The 6,238-nt window shown below is 36.9% G+C and overlaps 1 long non-coding RNA gene across 1 annotated transcript; it reads left to right on the forward strand.

The window, feature by feature from the left end:
• Positions 1–1,174: 1,174 nt before the first annotated feature.
• LOC140699072 (uncharacterized) lies at positions 1,175–2,225 on the forward strand. Its single transcript, XR_012077091.1, has 2 exons — positions 1,175–1,399; positions 1,908–2,225. It is a non-coding gene; the product is annotated as an uncharacterized lncRNA (long non-coding RNA).
• The last annotated feature ends 4,013 nt before the right edge of the window (positions 2,226–6,238 follow it).

Consider the following 6,238-nt stretch of genomic DNA (forward strand, 5'->3'; position numbering starts at 1 on the left):
TTTCAAAATACGGTACAAATTTAATACCTTTTCCATCTTAACTACAGTTATTGTGCCCTGTGGTTGTAACATTTGCAGTTTGAGGTGTGACAGCAAAACTAGCACCGGTTTCTTTTTCCTGCTTCACAGTTTCACAGACAGAAGGTTCATTCTTACCATCAATCTTAGTGACCTCAGTATATGATCTTCTTCTTTCCTTATTAAGTTGAAAACTTTCACCACTTAAAGGAAGCCTTTTACAGCTTCTCTTCGGTGCATCCGAATTGCCAGCATCACTGCTCTTGCACTTGGGGGCCATCACTAAGGAGAAGGGCGACTTGAGCAGAAGTACTGTGATGCCTCCAGAGTTGATCCAATAACTAAAGCAGTTAGTAAGTGACTAATGGATGGAATACACCGGACAAAGGGATGACTCTTGTCACCGGCTGGATAGAGCGGGTAGTGTGAGATTCCCACATGCTACTCTAAACAGGGCGCAATTGAAAGCTTACGAATTATTTATTTCTGGGGTTTTCCATTTCATATTTTTAGACTGCGTTTGACCCTGGGTAACTGAAACCGCAGAAAGTGAAACCATGGATAAGGGGAGACTGCTGTATAAGCAATACCATGATTCTCACACTTTTTTCAAAAAAAAAGCATTACTTAGTGGGAGGGCGGGGACTGAGAAGAAGCAGGGACGGGAGGGGGCTCTGGGAGACAGGCAAAGCTTTATCTCTAGATCTGAGAGGTAGTTTTTAAGGAATGATTTTGACACACTAATAAGCTGTATATCTCTGTTTCGTGTCCTTTTCTAGTGTGTGCTATGTTTCACAATTAAAATATTAAAAAGAGAAGAAAAGAAAAGAGAAGAAAAGAAAAAGAAACCCTCATTCAGGATAATCCGAGGTGTCTAAGAATCCAGGACCTGGCCCCAGGCTCCTTCATCCATCACCACCGGAACCAAGAAGCCCCAGCCAGGGGAGCCCATCCTCTGATGGTCGCCAGACCCTCTAGCACAAACTGCCTGGAAGGAAAGCGTCTGGACCGTGCACTTCACGGCTCAGCACTCACTCCGCCGCATTCCACCTGCAAACCCAATCAGCGGCTTCATACTGCCTGCGCAGGCGCAGACGTGCCCATGTGCGACTTGGCGGCGCGTGCGCTTTCTGCCCCACTGGGCTTAACTGCCTGTCCAGGAGCAGCGGGGCAAGGGGAAGTGCTGACAGCTGTCCTGCGGGCAAAGGGCTTGGCCGGGAGCTGCAGTCACATGTACCCTAGACTGAGTTGCAGGTTCCTAAAGGGGGTACCCTATTTAATTCCAGAAATGTTATTCTAGCATAGGGACCAGCAAACTTCTATAAAGGCTAAACAGTAAATATTTTAGGCTGTGGGCCAAGAGACAAAATCAGGATATTACGTAAGTACTAGAGAGGTACTTAGGTAACAAGAGAGGAAACAAATATCTACAATATTTTAATTGTATGTATATAATTGTATGCATATATATTCCTTTTCGTATTTTTTCATTATAGGCTATCACAAGGTATTAAATATAGTTCCCTATGCTATATGGTAGGACCTTGTTGTTTATTTTGATTATAACTGAGTATGATTTTTAAAGGTATAGGCCTACTAATAACAACAGGATTTTGTTTGGGAGGTGAGGGTGGTGTGTGGAGGATATTTCCATGATTGTGGCTGAGAGTCAGTGTTCTCTGTTATTAACACTCTATTGCGGTGTCTGTTAATGCAGATCTGCAGCAAGATTTTCACCCACTTCCTTTCTGAAATGTCTTTTGACACAGACATGTGCTGCCGAATACTGACGTCCGCCCATGAGCATATGATTTCAGTTGATCCTATTCATCACCAGGAAGGCATTTATAGAATTCTGTTAAATTATTCTCTCGCTCTTTGCCTTTTAGCAGGTCTTCACATGGCAGATTAATCACTTCCAATTGGAGATCAGGTGGAAGCTCCTGAAGTGCACAGTGAAATGGATTTTGAAATAATGGACATTTCCTTGACATTTGCATCAAAGTCTGAAAAACTGGGCTGGAAATGCAGTTTGAGCTTGGAGAGTATGTCTGCTGCAAATTCGTGTGGGAATGGAGATCTGGAGTTTTGTTTTAACATTTGACAGCATGGGAAGCATAATAAGCCATTTGGCTTTACTCGTGACTCAGACAGTGTTAACCGTCATTGAAATGATTTCACTGTGTTATAAATTTGGCACATTAGTACTGTTTTGCCTTGTAATTTTAAGTTGAAATCTTTAAGAAACATTATCAAGTCTATAGCAAAACCTACTTTTCAAAGCCATTCAGTGATCTACAACATGGGTCGAGGACAGTTCTTCTCATTCTCAAAACTTTTAATTTTGGCCCTAAACTCACAAGACCACAGTAAATCTCTGCCACTGCTAATCCATTGAACTGTCATGTAGTAGAGCAAGTCAGGATATTCAGCATCTATTTTTGACAAAAACTCATGGAACTGAAGACGGTTAAGGTTATGAGAGTGAATGAAGTTCACTGTTGACACTGCTTGTTAAAGAATACATCATTTAAAAAAAGCAAAAAAACAAAGGGTTGAATAAGAAGACATCATGCAATAAAGCATCCAGTCACACACACACACACACACACACACACAAAACATTTGACAGATTCAGACATTTTCTGGAAAATAATTACAGATTTTTAATGCCATACATTTTCACAAGCTTTGTAAAATTGTCCAGTTAACCTGTTTTTCTGCTTTATGCATGTTTTTGTCCTGATCAGTTGTAACACGTCGTAGCTGATTCCACTTTAGGTTGAACTGGATTAGTGTTTCCACAACTCCTTTGAAAATATTCTCAACTATAGTTGTCACACCCAGACTATTCACAGAGGCTAAGTCCTCTGTCAGTCAGTCTCAGCACTGACTCTTCAGATAAACAACTAGCAGTATTGGTAGCATCTGTCATTTCATCAAGAGCCAAGGAAAATCACTCAAAATTATTTGACTTGTTTTTAAGTTGAATACTGTATTAGTTTCCTAGGGCTGCTATAACAAATGACCACTAATTTCGTAGCTTAAAACAACAGAAATGTATTCTCTTGTAGTTCTAGAGACTGGAAGCCGGAAGCCAAGGTGTCGCCTGGGCCATATTCCCCCAGAGGCTCTAAGGGAGAACTCATTCTTTGCCTCTTTCAGCTTCTGGTGGTCACTGGCTCCCTTAACTTGTGACCACATCACTCCAGTCTCTGCCTCTACCTTTACATCATCTTCTTTTCTTTCTGTATGTGTCTCCTTTTTGTGTCTCTTACAAGGACACATGTCATTGGATTTCAGATCCGCTCAGGTAATCCAGGATGATCTTATCTCAAGATCCTTAATTATAACTGCAAAGACCCTTTTTCCAAATAAGGTCACAAATAAGAGATTCCAGGGATTTGATGTGAATAGATTCAATATGGATATATCTTTTCTTTTTAATTTTTTGGGGGGTAATTAGATTTGTTTGTTTGTTTTTTGTTTGTTTATTTAAATGGAGGTACTGTCTCATCTTTTGCAAATATTTTCTCCCATTCTGTAGGTTGTCTTTTTGTTTTGCTTATGGTTTCCTTTGCTGTGCAAAAGCTTATAAGTTTAATTAGGTCCCATTTGTTTATTTTTGCTTTTATTTCTATTGCCTGAGTAGACTGCCCTAGGAGAACATTGCTAAGATTTATGTCAGATAATGTTTTGCCCATGTTTTCTTTTAAGAGGTTTATAGTGTCTTGTCTTATGTTTAAGTCTTTAAGCCATTTGAGTTTATTTTTGTGTATGGTGTGAGGGAGTGTTCTAACTTCATTGATTTACATGCAGTTTTCCCAGCATCATTTGCTGAAGAGACTGTCTTTACTCCATTGTGGGTTCTTACCTCCTTTGTCAAAGATTAATTGACCAAAGGTTTGTGGGTTTATTTTTGGGCTCTCTGTTCTGTTCTATTGATCCATATGTCTGTTTTGTACCAATACCATGCTGTTTTGATTACTGTAACTCTGTAGTATTGCCTGAAGTCTGAGAGGGTTATTCTTTCAGCTTTGTTCTTTTTCTTCAGTATTGCTTTGGTAATTCTGGGTCTTTTATGATTCCATATAAATTTTAGGATTATTTGTTCTAGTTCTGTGAAAAATGTCCTGGGTAATTTGATAGGGATCACATTAAATCTGTAGATTGCTTTGGGTAGTATGGCCATTTTAACAATATTAATTTTCCCAATCCAAGAACATGGGATATCTTTCCATTTCTTAAGTTATCTTTAATTTCCTTAGACAATGTTTTGTATTTCTCTAAGTATAAGTCTTTCACTTCCTTGGTCAGATTTATTCCTAAGTTGCTTTTGGGGGGGATGCGATTTTAAAAGGGATTATTTCTTTACTTTCCTTTTCTGATATTTGTCAGTGTAAAAAAATGCAACTGATTTCTGTATGTGAATCTTGTATCCTGCTACCTTGCTGAGTTCTTTTATCAGCTCTAGAAGTTTTTGTGTGGAATCTTTAGGGTTTTCTATATATAGTATTATGTCATCTGCATATAATGACAATTTTACTTTCAGAAGAAAAGTTTTACTACCTAGAGCTTTGCGGTCACAAGGAAAAACATTATATATATAATAATTACTTAATTATTATATAATAATTTTATTATTTTATTATTTTATACAATTATATAAAACTTATGTACATAATTATATATAATACATATAATCTCAGATATTAGAATAATCAATTAAAAATTTAAACACACTGCTTTAAATAAAACTATGTCAAAGTATAAATTAAATACGAGTTCAAGAAGAAAAAGAAACAATGTAAGCTTTTTATAATTAAAGAACTCATTTATATAATTAAAAATAGACAAATGGGATTGCATCCAGCTTGAAAACTTCTATACAGCAAAGGAAACAAAAGAGTGAAAAAGCAACATTCAGAATAAGAGAAAATAATTCTGAACTATATATCTGATAAGAGGTTACTAGTCACAATACATAAAGAACTCCTATAACTCATTAACAACAACCACAACCCCCAAATAACTTGATGTTTTTAAATGGGCAAAAGACTTAAATATATATATTTCCAAAGGAGATGGCCAAAAGGGATATGATAAGAAGCTCATCATCACTAATTATCAGGGAAATGCAAATCCAAACCATGAAATACCACCTCACATCTATTAGAATGGCTATTATCAAGTAGACAAAAGAATAACATGTTGGTGAGCATGTGAAGAAAAGGGAACCCTTGTATATTGTTGGTGAGAATGTAAATTGCTAAAGCCATTATTGTAAGCAGTACAGAGGTTCCTCAAAAAATTAAAAATAGATCTATCTTCTGCTCCACCAATCCCACTTGTGGGTACATATCTAAAGGAATAAAGTTAGTTTCCTAAGAGGATTTGTGCACTCCCACATCCACTGCAGCGTTATTCACACTAGCCAAAAGGTAGAAGAAACTTAAATATCCACTAATAGATGAATGTGGTGTGTATACAGAAGGGAATATTATTTAGCTTTTAAAAAGAAGGAAATTCTGACATTTGTGCCAATATGGATAAACTTGGAGGACATTATGTTAAGTGAAATAAGCAATACACAGATAGATAAATATTACATTATCTCACTTATATATGGAATCTAAAATAGTCAAACTCATAGAAGTAGAGAGTAGAAAGGTAGTTCCCAGTGGTTATGGAGGGAGAAAAGGGGAGATGTTGGTTAAGGTATACAAAGTTTCAGTTACGCAAGATGAATAAGTTCCAGAGTTCAAATGTAGAGATATCTGAATATAGTTAGCAATATCATATTAGATAATTGAAATTTGCTAAGAGGGTAGATCTTTAGTGTTCTCACCACAAAAAGTAAAGAAAGATGAAACAAAGAAGAAGGAAGGAAGGAAAGAAAAGCGAGAAGAAGGAAGGAATGAAGGAAAGAAAAAGAAAAAGAAAGAAAGAAAGAAAAAGAGGAGGAGGAGGGACTGAGCAGGGAGAAAAAAGAAAAACGGTGACTATATAAGACGATACATATGTCAGTTTGTTTGGTTGTGGTGCCTATTTCACAGTATGTAGGTATATCAAAACACCATGTTGTACACCATAAATATATAGTCTTTATTTGTCAATTATACCTCAATAAAGATGAAAAAAGATATAGTCATGACAGATATTAAATTGCTATGGTATTTTTATTTCATTGGACAACTATTGAACAGCTCCCTCCCTGCCC

The sequence above is a fragment of the Vicugna pacos genome, chromosome 10 (assembly GCF_048564905.1).
Source record: "Vicugna pacos chromosome 10, VicPac4, whole genome shotgun sequence".
NCBI classification, from domain to species: Eukaryota; Metazoa; Chordata; class Mammalia; order Artiodactyla; family Camelidae; genus Vicugna; species Vicugna pacos.